Source organism: Panthera pardus, unplaced genomic scaffold (genome assembly GCF_024362965.1).
Source record: "Panthera pardus isolate Hobbes unplaced genomic scaffold, ASM2436296v1 HiC_scaffold_24, whole genome shotgun sequence".
Taxonomy (NCBI): Eukaryota; Metazoa; Chordata; class Mammalia; order Carnivora; family Felidae; genus Panthera; species Panthera pardus.
The window spans coordinates 11,145,654-11,163,749 of NW_026526810.1; the positions used below are offsets into that span (position 1 = coordinate 11,145,654).

Consider the following 18,096-nt stretch of genomic DNA (forward strand, 5'->3'; position numbering starts at 1 on the left):
CTCAGGCTTGTCAGTGTCACAGGCACAGAAATACTTTTTTAAGTTTCTTTATTTATTTTGAGAGAGAGAGAGAGGATGAACATGAGCAGGGGAGGGGCAGAAAGAGGAGAGCGAAGATTTCAAGCAGGCTCTGCACTGACGGTGCAGACATGGGGCTCAAACCTACGAACTGAGAGATTATGACCTAAAAGCTGAAATTGAGAGTCAGATGCTTAACCAACTGAGCCACCCAGGCGCTCCTGCAAATACTTTTTTGTGGCCATGGCTTTTCTTTTTGGGGCACTGGAAGGAAGACAGCTGGAGATGCAGGGCAGAGAGAGAGAGAGAGAGAGAGAGAGACAGAGAGAGAGAGAGAGAGAGACAGAGAGAGAAACAGAGAAAGACAGAGAGTGCCCAAGGTGGTGGAAACAGTGATAGACTGACCTGCTGTTTGTTGTAAGAATTCCCTGGAACAAGGCTGTAATATCCTCCAAAAACAAGGTAAAGGCCCTGTGCCTGGGCCATGAGGCCAAAGTCAGAATGACCCACACGGGTATGGATTTCCTCTGCCTCCACATCTTTCTTTCTGAGTCACCCTAAGTGTCCAGAAGAATTGTCTACAAGCTGTATCTGCATCTGGTCAAGTCCTGGGGGCCTAGGGCCTACCTTCTTGCTCCCCACCTTCCCTGCTCCATTATGGTTCCAGAAGGCACCACAACAGCAACACAGATGTGTCTAAACCATAAAGGACCATCTCCGGGTAGAAGGAAGAGATGTGAGAAACCCCAAAGACCATAATGAGTGAAGGCTTTCCAAAGCCAACTCCTCCCGACCTTCTCTGGAAACAGAGAGAGCTCTTCAGAAGCAGGGAACACACTCAGCAACAATGTCCAAGTGCCTTTTCTCTGTCATCACAGGGAAAAGTCAAAGGGCCAGCACCACACCAGAACCCGTGACAGCAGAGGCTCTTTTTCAAAAGCAACGTCACTGTGTAAGAATGAGGGAGCTCCACATCTTCTATGCTTCCGGGCTCATGAGACAGTCATCTGTCCACATGGGGAAGGCCATAGAATGATGGCAGGGAATGCATGCGGGACCCAAGGTATTTTACAAAAATCCCCTAACCCTGGACAAGCAGAGCAAGACTAGCTCCATTTTGTGCTACACCCACCATCTCATGTATAACCCCCACATGACCTTATTGTTTAAGACACTCCCCCACCCTAGTCAAGCTGCTGAGCACACCCTTACTGGAAACCGGCTCATATAGGAATGCAGAACCCCTAACTGCCAAAGAATGTAAACCCCGCCTTTTGCCCGCCAAACTTGCGCGCTAATTCTGACCAGAGTGATAGGCTAGTTCAAACAGTTACTATAGGGTAAGTTGTAATTCAATTGGCCACCTGCGTGTGGACTGACATGAATGTGCAACTTTCTGTGTGTGTTATAATCTCATTGGCCACTGGCCCCCATAAAACTGCTACACCTTTTAACCTAGGGGTTCAAGTCCCTGCTCCGCTGTGTCAGGTATACTTGGGCCCAAGCTCGAGCTTGTAAATAAACCCTCGTGTGTTTGCATCGGTATCAGCTCCTTGGTGGTCTCTCAGATTCGAAATTGGGGGCATTACATGCAGAAGAGTGGTTATTACCGACAGCGAACCGATGTGACCAATGGATGCGGGGAGCTTCGAACAGTGCGCGGTACAGCACAAGTGCTCTATTCCTGCAGCCACCACCATGATGACTGAGAGGAAGAAGACAATAATGGCAAGTGCTCAACATTAATGAGAACAGCCCTCAAACTTGGCTGTTCGTTGGAACCACCTAAGGAAGTTCAGAAAAATCCTCCCTACAGGAATCCTGATTTAATTGGTATGAGGTGTGGCCTGGATACCTGTGTTTTAAAAAGATCTTTAAGACATTCTCTCTTATTCTGAATTTTAAAATTCTGAATTAAAGGTGCACAGACAGCAAAAAGTAAAATATAGGGAGGTTCTGCGCCTCCCACTATGGCAACATCTTGTGTAATAACTGCAGTGTGACGTCAAAACCATGAAGTTGACGTTGGGACAATCCATAGTGCTTCTCCAGATCTCACCAGTTATATACACACTTTCTGTGCATGGGGGTGGTTCTGTGTAATTCTGTCACACAGCTTCCTGTAACTACCGCCTCAACCGAGAAATCAGAGCACTACCACAAGACTAACCTTTTTCGGCCACACTCACCCTTTCCCCCATCCCTTTAAACCCAAACAACCACAAGTCTGTTCCCCATCTCTGTAATTATGTTATTTCACAAATGTTACGTAAATAGGATCATGCGGTATTCATCCCTTCAAGACTGGATTTTCTTTACTCGGTATAATTTCTTAGGTGTTCATCCAAATGGTTGTGTGTATCCATAATCCATTCATTTTTTTACTGCCGAGTAGTATTCTGCAACACGGAGGGTCTACCAGTCATGTCGTCATGCACCCATGGAAAGACATCTGGGTAGTTTCAAATTTGGGGCTACTACGATCTAAAGCTAATATAGACATTCATGTGTAAGTTTCTAGGTAAAAGTAAGTTTTTTATTTTTATTTATTGATTTATTTTATTTTAGAGAGCATGAGCAGGGGAGAGGGGCAGATGGGAAGAGAAGGAGAGAATCTCAAGCAGGCTGTACACTCAGCACGGAGCTTGATGCAGGGGGCTTGATCCCACAACCCTGGGATCATGACGTGACCCAAAATCAAGAGTCAGACCCTCAACCGACTGAACCACATAGGTGCCCCAAAGATAAGTTTTTATTTCTCTAGGATAGATGCCCCAGAGTGCAATCACCGGGTTGTATAGTAAATTTTAGGGTTTTTAATGTTTATTCATCTATTTTTGACAGAGAGAGAGAGAGAGAGCAAGAGAGAGAGAAAGCAGGGCAGAGGCAAAAAGAGAGGGAGACAGGTAATCCCAAGCAGTCTCCGTGCTGACAGTGCAGAGCCTGATACGGGGCTCAAACCCATGAACCATGAGAACATGATCCAAGGCAAAATCCAGAGTCAGACACTCAACCACCTGAGCCACCCAGGCGCCCCAGTAAATTTTAGTTTTAAAAAGAATTGCCAAACTCTGTTCCAGAGTGGCCCTAGCATTTTACATCCCACCTGGTTTCTCCATCCTGGCCAGTATTTGGTGCTGTTGCCATCTATCTTGGTGATGTTCCATGGGCATCCATGGAAAAGGATGTGTATTTGGCTGTTGTTGGATAGATGTTCTATAAGCATCAGATCCTATTGCTTGACGGTGTGTTCAGTCCTTTTATATTAACTTATAATTAATTGTTGGAACATTTTTATTCTTTAAAATTGTTCTGAGAGGGGCACCTGGGTGACTCAGTCAGTTAAGCGTCCTACTTCAGCTCAGGTCATGATCTCACAGTTCATGAGTTTGAGCCCCGCGTCGGGCTCTGTGCTGTTAGTGTGGAGCCTGCTTCAGATCCTGTCTCCCTTTCTCTCTGCCCCTCCCTCTCTCCCTCTCAAAATAAACAAACATTAAACAAAATAAAATTATTGTCAGATAATTCCAACATGTATCACTGGTGTCTGCTGACAGACCTCTCATTCAAGTTGTGGACTTCCCGGTCCTGGTGGGATGGCTAATTTTCATCAACTGGGTCCTGGATATTTTGGCTCTGATGTTAGGTAAGTCTTATCCTATTTAAGTCTTCTATTTTACCAGGCAGTCACCCTGGCCTCCTTTTGTGAGCTTCGGTTCCAAAGACACTACAGTGTTCAGGACCCTTCTTCTGGTCTGCCCTGATTTCCTGGTGCTGCTGGGGCTGCCGTTCAGTCCCTGGTGGTGATAACCACAGAGGTGGAGGGAACTTGTCAAATGTCACCTGGGGTCACCAGGCACCTTCTGGGGGAGAGGGGTGTGGGAAGGAGGAGCTGCTGGGCCTGGGTCTCCTTATGCCACTGGTGGGGGTAGGGGGCAGGGTGACAAAGGCCTTCGCTGTTGCTGCAGCCGCCAGCAGATCCGGCTGCCCACCCATGTCCTGGGTGGGAGGCAGGAGCAGGGGTGACCTTAGGGGTTGTTGCTGCAGCTGCAAGTAGAGTGGGCACACTGCACTCTGTTTATGGAGCGTGTGTGAGGGCTCCTCATGAGCTCTCTCTTGGGCTTTGCCTTTCCCAGCCCGCTGGCTAGAGAGAGCAGACTGTTCTTGGGTTTTGTGTGGCTCCAGGTATTCAGTCCAGGGTTTGTGTGTGGGAAGCAAAAAGAAAACCCCAGAACTCACTCTGTGCACGTTCCTCAAGCGCTAAGATTCGGCTTTCATAGCCTTTTAAGTGCTTGTCTATGGACTCATTTCCAAGGTATTTGGTTGTATTTAAAGGACAGGAGTATCGGGGCGCCTGGGTGGCTCAGCTGGTTGAGCATCCAACTTTGGCTCAGGTCATGATCTCACGGTTCTTGAGTTCGGGCCACGCATTGGGCTCTATGCTGACAGCTCAGAGTCTGGAGCCTGCTTCAGATTCTGTCTCCCTCTCTCTGCCCCTCCCTGCTCATGCTCTGTCTCTCTCTCTCAAAAAATAATAAATAAACTTTAAAAAATAATAAATAAAGGACAGGAGTATGGAAAAGTGACTCTGGACCATCTCATTCCAGTATCAGAAGTCCCTACTGTCTCTTTTAATCCTCCTGACCATGCTGTGAGGAAGGAAAAAAAAAAATCAGTATGTCCATTATACAGATGGGGAAACTGGGTGGGGAGGGCGCACAAGGAGGTTGGTAACTTGCTTCATGTGGGACAAAGCTGCCTCCAGGATTTACGCCGTGAAAGCCTAAATTAAAGCTGCAGGCTTGGATTGCACATCCGGGCAGAAGCTCTGAGGAGACTTTTATCATCACCTGCTTACCTCTCTGCACTTGATATTTTGCACTTCACAAAAAATTACCTATTACCAACTATCTTACTTCCAAAAGCACCCTAATATTATGACAATGTCCTCATGTGAAACCAGTGCCTGTGATAGTGCTGAGGGTGCGAAGGCCCCATGCCAGAGGCTGGGTATCCAGGGCTAGCAGCATGGGCTCCAAGTTCTGGCCTCCCTGTTCAAATTTGGATTCCACCACCTAGAAGCTGGACCACAGAGCTGTGGTGAGTTGCTTAACCTCTCTGTGCTTCAGTTTCCTTACGTATAAAATGGGGAGAATGACAGTACTGAACCCATGGGATGATAGGGAGGATCCGACTAATGAATAGATGTAAAAACAATGAAAACAAGCTTGTTTACTAAACCTGTGAGATTTGCTCCTATTTCACAGAGGTGTATATGTGCTATAAGCTTGGCCCTGGGGTCCGTGCACCACCCCGATCCTGGTTCCTTTCGTCTCCTATGCCGTCCGAGGGTCACAGAATCAACCATGACAGAGTCTGATGTGAGATCAGAGATTGGTTCAGCCATCCTCATATTCCAAGAACCGCTCCTTCAACCCTCAGGCTGGAGGGCCAGCTCTGCAAATACCAGCGGGAGGAAACCAGCACTGCCTCACGAGTTTCTAGACAGCTCGAATTTTAAGAACTTTCTTCCTTCCACTGTGCTGAAACCACTTTCCCTGTGTTTTGAGCACACTGGCTGGGCTCTGCCCCGGGGGCCATGCAGAGCTCTCTTGTGTCCTGGCAGCCTCTCATGTGGCCCCCTCAGTGCTTCTGTCCCTCTGCATACCTCTTGTTCACATACATGCTCCTTTCTTCCAGCTGTTTCCTTCATCATCCCCCTCCCTTGCATATGGGCATGGTCCTGGCTCCTGATGTCCTTCTTAAAACAGATCCCCTAATACTGAATGCAAGTCTCCTACTTAACTTCTGAAGGGCGGAGCGGAGTTCCAACTGCCTCCTTCATTCCTGGAGATGAGGTTCATGTTAATATGGTCTAAGAATGCCCTGGTTTTGTAAGCATGTAGCTAACCATGCCCCCTTACATGCGGGAGATCTGTTTCATCTCTTGTGTCAAGCTTAATCTATGGGCAGTGGCTGCCTACAGAATTAGGAAGTATTATGAGCTGGGACTCAGTGGAAAAGGGTCCTGGGATCAATTAGTAATGTCTGTCAGTGGAAGAAAAGACAGACGTGTTTGTTGGCAGTGACTAGAAGCTTTTCAAACATGCTGCCATTAGGCCATGTTTCTACCATCCTGTGCATTATGTCTGGTTCATCTGGGGCTTAAATCAAATTAAATACCATCTGGAAAGCTGTAAGGCATATGGTTAGTGCGCAGACTTGAACACCGACAAAGGGCTTGAAAGCTGGATTCTGCCATTTACCATTGGAAGGTCCCTAGGCCTCATTTTCCTCTCTATAAAATGTAAATAATCATAGTAGTAGAGAAATGGGTGCAAATGAAACGCCATCCTGCATTGCTGCATTGGCCACTTTTCCAAGGTGGTCATGGACTTCGTGTACTCTGAATTTTTACACACTGTTCTCCCTCCCATCTTTGTGCCATCTCAATGACTGATGAGCATGCTATCCCTCTCTGCAAGCAGGTCATGACCGAAATGTTAAATCAGGGAGTGCCACGGCAGAAGGAAGCTTCTCTCCCAGACACACACCTCTCTACCAACCATGCCTTGAGTAAGGCTGTCCGGCAGTTACAAGTTCATTTGTAGGAGTATCCAACCTACAGTTCCCCCTACTTCTCATTTGGAATGTTAAGAGTTTTGCAGAAACCTTGGTGAAATTTACATTCCCTGCCTCTGCAGAATCTGTTTTGGGTGTGGCTGGTTATCCACAGATTCTTGCCTGACTTCTAGGATTGCCTCTTCTAATTCTGAATGCTCACAAATTATGTCTGACGAGCCATTTGGGAATCTTTCCTACAAATTACCTAAGTCTAAAATGTATACCACTTGTCTCATTTCCCTCTTACAAGATGCCATTTGCCTATTTAAGTCTTTGGCACACCTTGCTTCTCCTTCATTGCTTCTGCACAATTATCAAAGTGGGCTGGCACTCTCATCTGCAAACAAGTTCTATCGGTCTGGGCCAAGAGAGCCCAAATCATGTGAAGCAGCTGGTTGATCTCTTATCACCTCCTCCATCATCTGGGTCTTTAGCTCCTCACAGAACAAGGTGTATGTACAATCTCAGGATGTATGAAAACCAGGTAGGAGGCACTAGGCAGTCAGGTCTTGAGTATGTCCAGCAATAGAGGCAATTAAGTCACAAAAGGCAGTATCCTGCAGGGTGTGGCTTTTCAAAACACAAAGTGCCCCTGGTTTTCAAAAGGGGGGGGGGGGTCTTTATAACCCACTGCAAATTCACAAGTTTGGAATTAGGATTGCTTTTGTGTGTGTTGGGGATATGAGGGGGGGCTCTTTAACTTGCTTTCCACTTGGGTAACCAACCATCATAATGAGCCATCTTTCATGAAGAAGTGAATTTTATGATCACTTTGTAGGAGTTACTGTATGCACAAGGACCAGAGAACAGTAAGTACTGAAGACTGATGCCAGGTGATCTCCAGACTCAAGCCCCAGGGGCAGACCAGCTTCTCATGACTCAACACATGTTGCAGCAAGAAGAGACCTGGGCTTTAGGGCTCACTCTAAACCTTCGGATTGCAGCATTCCACATAGTACTGGTTTTCTAGAGGTCTTCTAGGACTGAGTAGTCAATGGAAAATGTGAAGAGAGACAATGATGCCTTTAATACCTGCCACCTGTGTAATTCCACAAACAGGGCAGCTGGAGGGATGGAGTCTTCACACATGTGTCACTGGTGGCAAGGATGGGAAGAAGCCGTCCTTAGGACAGGCACAGTCACTCAGGCATCTGCTTCTGCCACCAAAACCCAAAGAAAATCTGACTGGGAGGGGGCAAGACAGGAATGCCAGCATTTCCAAGTCTAGGACCCTCTTCTGCCCTTTGAGCATGTCAAAGACCACTCACTGCTCTGGGGCTTTTAGGGATAGTTTGACATTCCTGTTCAGTGTTTCAGTCCTGCCTCTTCCTTCCATCTTCACATGGCACAACCGCCATTTTGTGGGCAGACCAAACTCTGGTTGACCAGCACATTCCCCAAGACGTCTGTCGCTACCCAAGAGTTGGACATTCTGGAGGATAGCCAAAAATGTACCAGATTTTATGATGCACCAAGTTAAATATTTAGACTGGAGTGGGGTCTCTTTCAACAGATAGGATGGGTGGTGGCCATTCCAACCATGTCTTCAAAGTAAACTGGTGTCCAAGCTCCAGAGCAAGTTGAGCGGGAACCTGGAATCTAGCTCTGAACGCCGGCGGGAGAGCCCTCAGCGCCTGCTGGCATGGCACGGGTGTTAAACAAAGCATGGGTGGAAAGGAAGGGTCATAGAAGAAATTCCAAAACCAGGGCAAGAAGGCTATTCGAAAAACTGCCCCATGGGAAAAACTTACAAATGAAACAAACATCCATGTTCCCTTCATGGCCAGCTGGCAGGTACAGCATCCAGCCAGAAGCAGCATCCGCTGAGATGGGGTCGGCAGACAGGGCTACCACTCGGATGTGCTGGAATTGCCCTGCTCAGCTGTCTTGCATCAAGAATACCGGGGTGCGCCCGATCCCCACATTTCTAGCCAGCTCCCAGATGGCGTGATGCTGCTGGTGCTCAGACCACACTCTGAAGAGCAAGGCACTGGCTAGCTGCAGTTGCACGTGTTTCTCCAGTCCGTTCCTGGTGCACTGCCATCACAGTGGGGCTGCCTCATGCTTCTCTGCCAGATTCTGGACTGGGCATGGGATAGGGGGGTTTTAGGCGACAACTGTCAAGTCAGGAAGGACAATTCGGTTTGGGGTTGGATGGGGGAGGAAAGGAGTGGGGTTTCTGGGAGCTTGCTCTGCTGACAAAACCAAGCTCTGCATGGACCAGACAGCCAACAGCAAGCTGGCCTTTTTTTTCCGTCCTGCTGATGGGGCAGTTCCTGCCTCCCCTTGGCGGTCATAGAACATGTGCAACAAAGATGAATAAGTAGTGCATGTGCTCTCCTCACCGCAGAGCTGCTCACACAGTCAACCGTCGGTTCATTAGGTGTCACTTACCCAATGAGCCCATGTGCTCCTGTCAGGAAGGCTCCTCTAACCAGAAACCACCCTGCACGTGCCTCTCGGAAATGCACAGGGTGCCGGCTGTCTAGTCCTCAGTGTGTTTAAAGCTGCCTCATGGTGGGTGTCCTACTGGACCTGCTACGTCCTCATTGTGGGGACACTGTTAACAAGTTTGACTTGTAAAGGCCATGACTGTTTCTTACCCTCCCTCCTTCTCTTTAACAGTCTACCCAGTTGGAAGCTGGGTGGGAATTGGGGGAGGGGGGAGTCGTGGCCATGGTGCAGGCTTGCCCCCCAAGTGACACATCCCAGGGTCCCAGGGTCCAGCATCTCCCAGTGGCTATGCGCCCACCCCACCCTGCAGCATCAGCAGCTCAGGGGCCCTGCCAGCCCCAAGACTGTTCCTGGTTCGGGTCAAAACTGACCAAGCTGCCTCCTTTCTATTCTCTCCCCAGATGATAATCATAAGTGAGCATCAGGTAATCACCGGGCTTACTTCACACCTGCCCCCTCTCAACACCACAGAAGTGTGGCTATGATTAACAAGACAATGTCTTTGTAATGCTTCCAGTGACTTGCTAAGAAAATTATAACCACCCTCCTTCTAGATCCATCTATTTATGTTTTTTTTTCTTTTTTTTTTCCAAGACAGGCCATTCCCAGATCCTCACATGGGCCCTTGGCAACTTCTGTGCTCTGCTCTGACGTCAGGAACAAGATGTGTGATCTCATGGCTCCCCTTAACCCTTTCTGCTGGTCCTTTCTGACACCACCATCTGGCAAAACCACTACTTCCCCACCCTGTGTGCCTGCAAATGGACAAGAATGAGAAGGGCTCTTTCCTAGAACATGCTGTTGGCAATGCTGGTGGCAAAGTTCCCAAGGTCTTAGCAAATGTGCAGCTGCCCTCAGGTCTTTAGTCTGGAATTTTCCATCAGCAGTGGGCAGTAGATAAACAAGGATTTCAGGCATGAAGCCAAACACCTTGGGAGAATGGAGGGCATCTCTTAGCTAGCTTGGGCTGCTATAACAAAATACCATAAGCTGGGCAGCTAATCAATAATGGATATTTCTCACAGTTGTAGAGGCTGGAAGTCCAAGGGCCCTTTTTTAGGCTGCAAACAGCCATGTTCTCTTTGCATCCTCACATGGCAGAAAAAGAAGTAGCTAGCTCTCGGGTCCTTTCTTATAAGGACACTTATCTCATTTATGGGGGCTCCATCCTCATGACCTAAGCACCTGCTAATACCATCAGAATGGAGGTTAGATGTCATCCTATGAATTCTGGGGGGTCACAAATAATCAGCCCCTAACAGAAAACTCCACCTGTAGAGAAATTTCCATCATATACCCCTGCCACCTCCCATGGTCCTTACAAAACCCTAGCCATGTGAGCAGAGGGCGTCTTTCCAGGTAAAGGTGGGTAAATCCAGGCACCAAGGGACCCATGTGGGAAGGGCTAGGCCTCAGCACACATTTATTAGCTTGTGCAAAGGGCTTTGCTCGATGTCTCTGGCCACTTAGAGCCATGGGAAGCAAGGTAACTCTCCATTGGCGAAATGAGGCTAAGAGGACTGTGGACGTCCCTTGCTCTGAGAACCGGGAGAAAAGCCACTTTGGTGAAGCTGCCAGAAGCTCTGGCGATCTAACGAGAAAACTGGATCTCATCTAATTCCTGGAATAGTCTGTAACGTAAGGAAGTTCTGAGGGGATTTTGGAATTTGGTTCTTCAGCCAAAGTCAGACTTCCTCCCATTCTCCTCCAACACCATCCCGGACCACAGCCTTTTAGGTAAGGAAATCTACCGACAATTAAATGCAAAGAATTCCTGGGGCAGAGACAGACACTCACAACAGCTTCTGTAGCCTTCCCTGTTACAGTAATGGTTCTCTGGGGGCAGCAGGCGCCCCACATCCAGCTGGATTTTCCATCAGAGCGATAACGTCCGGCCAATAGCTGCACGGACTGGCTGCTCTGGATGCAGGTGGGACCACATCTGTCTGCTTGCAGAAGAGCTTTTAATGCTTTTCCCTTTGTTTGTGTTCCCCTCCCAGGCCTGGCCTGGGCAGATCTGGGAAGGCTGTGGTCAAGGTCCTCTTAAGGACAGCGGCTCGGGGCTCTCCAAGCAACTGGAATAAGCGTTCTGTCCCCACATTCGACTCAGCGTGAAGGGTAAGACTGCAGAGGACATCCTAGTAAGTTCTGTGCAATTCCTGTTAAGACTGTGCAGTGAGAAATCCTAGCTCAGGGCAGAAAAGCCACATAAATACAGCCATCGGTTACAACATGACTTTGCTGCTCTGGACACTGCACCTCCCGTTCAAAATCACACGTCTGGAAGGGGCCAGAAGGAAACTGCTTTTATGAAAGAGATGCTCAGGGCCACGCTGAGTGGGCTCATAGAAGCTGTGCAGGGCACAGGCCTGCCTTGCAAATCCTCCGGCACCGTATCCTCTGAAGTCACAGGTCACTAGCTCAGTGAAGACATGAGGAGGAAGGTAGCTTGTAAATTAACGTCAAAGACCCCACAGCTTCCGGCAGCAAATTTAAGAAATAATGATAAAATGAAAGGCAATGAGGCCTGAACGCTTTGTACAACTCTGGAATTTGGATAAGACTGCCGCGCCCTGCGGATGCTCACACACTGACTTTGATCCAGGGGCCAAATGCCGAGGAAATCATACTCAGGAATCCCTCTAAGCTCCTCTGCGTGAAACCTGAGAGCCCTAAACACTGCTAGCACCACGGATTACCCTTCAGCCTGGAGGGGGAGGCCGCAGGAGACTGTGGGAGCTGAGTGGGAACAGAGGGTAAGACCCAGAGAACCCGGGAGGAACCCTTCTGAAAACCCAGGGTCTGCTCTAGAACCTGTGCCTGCTCTAGAACCAGAACCACCCTGCAGACCTCCTGGGGGCACATACTGCTCCCCCCCTTTCTGTTCTGTGAGAAAGACTGATCCTCTATGTGAATACGACCACCCTAACTCTAACTAGAACAAAAGCACACTCCCCCTCCTCCCGGGGTTTCTAAGCAGTTATGACATTTCCAGAAATCCTCTTTCTGCTGTGCCTTCTTTATAAGGCTGGCCCATCTGATGTCTATGCTGCACCTACCAGACTGAGACCCCCAGCAAAGGGTTCGGGCAACAGCAGTGGCTGTCGGTGCGTCCGCGGGCAGGTGACCCGCCTGATCACATCTGGCCTCCATTCACTCTGCGTCTCCCCCACGCTGCGCCGGGCAGCTCATTGCTAATACAGATCACAGACAAACATTCCCCCTCTTCACACATCTGGATAATGGCTTTCCTTACTTCCTGTTCTGGACTCGAGACCACTCTTTTCAGATTGAACTGTGTCGGCTCCAGTTAGAAGAACATTCCTCCCCCAGAACAGCTGTCTCCTCCCCTTTCCCTCTGCTCCCCAGCCCTCCCTGGACACTCACCCACTCTCTGCCCATAAGCCACGATTCTCAGGGATGGGAGTCAGTTGAAATTCTGTGCTGCACACCAGGCGAGCACGTCCCCAGGCATGTGTAAATGAGACATCCTTCCAACATCCACTGCCCTGAGCTCATTTGCACACTGTCACATTCTGGCTGGAAACATCCAGAGTGCCTGGATCTAGCTTTTTAGGGAATGTCTTTATTGGAGGATACCAAGCTTCACATGGGACCTGCCTGGGGCCAAAGATCCCACTTGTTACTTCGGGACATGTAGTGGCATCCCACCTGCCCTGTCCTCATAGGACTGAGCTGGGGAACAAAGTCCCTGCTCTGTTCATGCTTCAATACTCCTTCCAAGTTCTGCCAGTCAGGCCGTGTTTCCAAAACAGGGGATGGGCATGGTTCTAAGGGCCATGGGCATATGAGCAAGTCTGAGAACCCAGCCGTGCCCCACACATTGCTGCAACTGAGCCCATTTATAACTGTTCGCATGCCTACAGGTGCACACATGGCTGCTAGATCACCAAACATCGCTCCTTATCAGGACACTTGTATCTCTACGCCTCAGTCCTGCATTTCTCTCCATTTCTGAGTACTCATGTACTCAGCACCTCAGTCCTCGATGGGGCACAAGCCTCCTGTGGGCCTCCTTCTACCTCTGCTCCTCCATTTCCAGGCTTCTGCCCATCACATTCACATTTTTCCCATCACTAACTTCTTGACGCTTTGTTCCGGGCCCTCAGTGAAGTCTCCCAGCAGGTGTCGGACGACAGGTAACAGAACTAACCCTGCCTACATACTGCCACTGTCAGGATGGCTGGGCTTTTCTTCACCTGCCTCGCCAACTGTGAGTGCATGTGGTTGGTTTGGTGTTAGCAGCGGAGGGCGTGGGTTTCAGGGTGACAGAAAGGCAAGCCAGGACCAGGACAGCAGGACCATATCTAGCACTATGTGGCTCACCTGAGGGTGGCCCAGAGGGACTAAAGAAAGGGGTTGAGACAGAAGCAAGAAGGTAGAGGAGGCCAAAAAGCAACAATGCAGCCTGAGTACTATTATGAGCCATGAATGTCCCGGGAATCTCCTGGAGGGTCTTCCTGAGCTGCTTCTCCCCCAGAGGGTGTGTTCTAATTGATCTCGGGTGAAACTCAGGCTCCTGCCACTTATAAATGCTTCAGGAGCCCCCCTTGGGCAGCAACACCCAGCTGTCACCTGTACCAGGGCCCCAAGCTTTCCTGAAGAGAACATTTTGCAGAGGCCACAACCCGAGCCGACCAACCAGAGACGAGATAAATTCCAGAATGGGAAGAGCTGAGAAAGGGCATATGGAAGTCAGAAAAAAATCCCTGGAAGAGCAGGTGGGGAGAGTGCCCACGTGGAGAACAGGCAGCAAGAGCCCAAACATGGGGCGTGGCTTGTGGGTCTGTCAGGAAGGCTTTCTGTAGATGTACTTGGGTTAGAGAGGTCACATAGTTTGACTCAAGGCAGGAACTGATCTGGCTCAGGCTTATCTAACAGAGCCTCCTAAATCCAACAGAAGCTGAGGTTTATTTTCTGCAAGAGAAAGCTCTTTGTTTCTACATATAAAGATATGTCCTGTCTTTTTTTTTCCCGTGTGTGTGGGTGGCCAAGTGTGCACTATGTGGTTCCCCTTCCCCCTCTCAACCCCCCACCCAGAAGGGCCTGTGTTTAGACATTTCCCGAGAGCTCTCAGTCTTACCTGATTGAGAAGCTGCGTGCATGGTGTTCTGGGTCTCCCCAGGCCCCAAATGTTCAGTTGAGACTCAGCTCTGTGCCCTCTTGCCCTCCAACAGTGCTAGGGAGGGCTCTTGCCGTCAAGTACCTCCCCTGGCCCTAATCATGCCATTTTCCCCCAAACAAAAGGCATTCTAACCAGCTGTCCTAGAACCACTTACTTTCTCCCTTCTACACTAAAACTTCCAAATCACAACAAACAATATATTCTAAAATTCTGGTAGATATATTATATGTTATATATTATATATTATGTATGATGTATTATATGTTATACATTATGTCATATGTTATATATTATATATACTATACCCAGGTGTTTACCACCCTGAGTGCGCCCAATATCATCTGATGTATTATACCCAATTATCTTAATATTATACTAAAGCCACTAGCAACTTCCTCCTTGATCTGTGAGGGTGTCCCTTGATTTTGTTTTTGCTTTTCTCATGGGCCATCAGCATGGACCTGAGCTTCTAATCCTCGGCAGGGGAGAGTCCTTCCCATGGCCGATCAGGGTTGAGCCTCAAAAGCATGAGCTTGCCCAAGAGAAACAAATGCTTGCTTCTAGCTGTCCTTCTTTAACTTGAAAGCCAAATACTGATAAACATCTTGGACACTGAGGTCTACCATAACGTACCCTGTTCTGGTTTCTCATGGGAAAACACCTGGGCAGTGCTGGCCCAGCTGGGTTGTGTCTCTAAAGGCACACCATGGCCCCCACTTCATCAATTTCAGTTGTAACCAATACCAGGTGTCAGCTATAGCTCTCTGGAGTAAGAGAGGTCCATCATGGCCATCTTCTAGCATTCAGGAGCTACTCCCCTCTCCTGGCCACTGCAGGATGAAGTAGTCCCTCATTTTCAGCTGGGTTCTCAAGCAATCATGGCAAGACAGAGAGACAGATGCCTTCCCAAATGCATGCTACCACATTTCTGTTCACTAGGTAAACATACAGCTGCCTACCAGGCAGTCTTTCATGAGCAAGAAGGCAACTAAGGTCATGAAGGCTAGAAAACCTCAAAGTCAAAGTCATGGTCCATCACGGCTTCTGTGTGGCACCAACTCATCCTCCTAGCGGAAGTGCAGAACAGCCCCTCCCAGGTTCTCATCCTCCAACCCCCACCAGAAATTGCAAATCCTTCAGTCCTCATCTAAACCCAGGCCTGGAGTCTTTCCACCCCACTTCTTTACCAGGTAATCACCAGAAAGCTGTCGATTGCAGCTACAGTACTTGAGTTTCGTAAGGAAGCCCCTCTTGCTGACACATTGGCTTTCTTCTGCCACTGACTGTCCCTTCTGCCTTGGTTGGTAGCAATCTGAAGGTGCCTTGGTTTTGTGGAGATGTAAAAGTTGTCTCCTTATTACCCTTCTCTTAGAACGTGGATCCTTACTTTAATAGCCCTAACATATGGGTATATTATCATAAAGGGGATCCCAAATCATATCAAGTAGAGACTAGAAATTTTTAAAAAGTAATACTAGTTCCCTAATCTATAAAAGTTAAATAATACCTACCCCACAGAACTGATCAATAGCATAATGAATGCACAGTATCTAACACAGTAGATGTTCAATAAATGAGATTGGATTTGACATAACCATCACTAGTACATTATTAATTCCTGTCCTAAGCAGAATTATTGATATCATGGTAAGAATTTTTCATTTAATTCATAATTTAGAACCTATCTGATTGCAGATTGGATCGGAGCCAGTTTATAGTAACAAAAAATTATTTTTGAACTTTAATATGTAAAATACAACCATTCGTACAAAGAGACCCAGAAAAGGGGAGAAAACCACAATTTTGGGACTTACGAAAATGAGTCTGAAAACGAGCCTGACATTTGCTTTGCGTTTTCTGACAGCCAAAGCAGAAAGAAAATCAAGTTCACTTATGCGACCCTCATTGTCTGATAAATGCAATGAGTAGCTCATGTGGAAAGTACACCTTTCTCCTAACATTCAGAGCTGGGGTAACTGCTCTCACAGATCCTCATATGAGGTATTTGGGGTAAACAACAGAAGGGCCATGCTTACGTGTGCCCACGTGCAAGGGCACACACCCCTCCTTCAGAAGACAAGTTTCACTTTATCAGTATTAAAAGGTTAGGGACACCAGTTGGTGAGTCCCCTGGGGACTTTCTAGGGGTATGCAGAAGAGTACTCTCATTTTCTAAAGCTTTCACTGAGAAATCTTCCTGAAGAACATGGACCAGTTGGCTTAGGTCCACTGAGAATACCATCCTATCCTTAGTTCACCTGTACTTAAGGAACACGGAGTTAAATTACTCGGAAAACACGGAAATTTAAGTTACTATATTTCAAAATATACAACAGCTTCCAGGTTTCATATCTGTGAAGCAGCCTGGCCAGTGGCTTCACGGAGAGTGCAGGCTGAGCCTTCTTGTTAGGCCTCCACACAGTCTGCTCTGCAGCTCGGAGCCCAGCTGACCAGAAGGGTCTGCAGATGGAGAGAATGTGGCTTCATTCCCGGGGGGACCCGCTTCCCAGTGCTCATGAATAATCAGAGACAACAGACTTTCTCTGAGAAAACCATAATCACCAGACTAGGGGCAGGGCCAAATGCTAACAGAATTTATTGGCTTTGATTAACAATAAGGTGTTTGTTTTTGTAGGTAATTAGAGTTCAATAGCAAGCTATAAAGAGCCCTCCAAGAAATTTAAGCAGACTGTACCTAAAGGCTACTGGAATATGACTAAATCTAACCATTCATTTCTGCAGACCTGCGCTGAGGTGCCAGTGACCCAGCATGATCGCACAGGTCATCAGGGAGAAAATGGCCCTCTGTGTTCTTACTGTCCAAGGAGAAAGGCCTCTGTGCAGGACGTGTGTGTTCACATGTGGGTGTAAAAAGCACTCTGGCATGTGCCCTGGCTCCAAATGCTGCAAGGAATATTGCAGTTCATAGAAATCTATTCAAAAGTCCATGACAACCCACATGCTGGGAAACGTTTTGACAACTGCATTCTCAAAACCATTAGGTAGTTGGTTCTGAGGAACTGGGACAGGCTGGGTGGGTCACTGAATAGCGGGAAGGTGTTTGCCAAAGTCGTACTGATTTACACTTTTCTCTCAGCAACCACTCTTGTTTTTTTTCCCATAAACCAGAAATATGAAAATATATTTGATTACCATTAGTTTTAAAAATTATTTCCCGGTAGGTAAAAAGGTATAGGCAATGTGCTGTCACCAGTGTTTTATCACTCATTGTACTCACATCATGATACTCAATAGATATAGAAAAGTCAACTACCAAACCCATCTACAGGAGTGAAAAACAGGAGAATGGGGCCAGATAAACAAAACGGAGGAGGAGGAGGAGGAGGAGGAGGAGGAGGAGGAGGAGGAGGAGGAGGAGGAGGAGGAGGAGGAGGGGGAGGAGAAGGAGGAGGAGAAGGAGGAGGAGGAGGAGGAGAAGGAGGAGGAGGAGGAGGAGGAGAAGGAGGAGGAGGAGGAGAAGGAGGAGGAGAAGGAGGAGGAGGAGGAGGAGAAGAAGGAGGAGGAGGAGGAGAAGGAGGAGGAGAAGGAGGAGGAGGAGGAGAAGGAGGAGGAGGAGGAGAAGGAGGAGGAGGAGGAGAAGGAGGAGGAGGAGGAGGAGACGACGACGACGACGACGAAGACGAAGAAGAAGAAGAAATATACATCTATATCTAGCCATAGATAGGGCTAATCCTAGAGGAAATTGCTTTTGTCCTCCTCCTTATAGATGGGCTTTACTCAAGAAGCAGCTTGAGTTCATATTTAGGGTCCCAGGCATCTAGTAGTCCATAGATCACTAGGAAACATTTACAGTACATTTATCCCCTCAAGAACTAGATTTCCATTTAACTTTGTTC

The 18,096-nt window shown here is 48.0% G+C and overlaps 1 protein-coding gene across 4 annotated transcripts in view; it reads right to left on the reverse strand.

Annotated features, from left to right (window-relative positions):
• Positions 1 to 18,096, reverse strand: part of ADAMTS17 (ADAM metallopeptidase with thrombospondin type 1 motif 17) — a 343,562-nt gene that overhangs the window by 190,386 nt on the left and 135,080 nt on the right. The gene's annotated exons all lie outside the window — the stretch shown is intronic.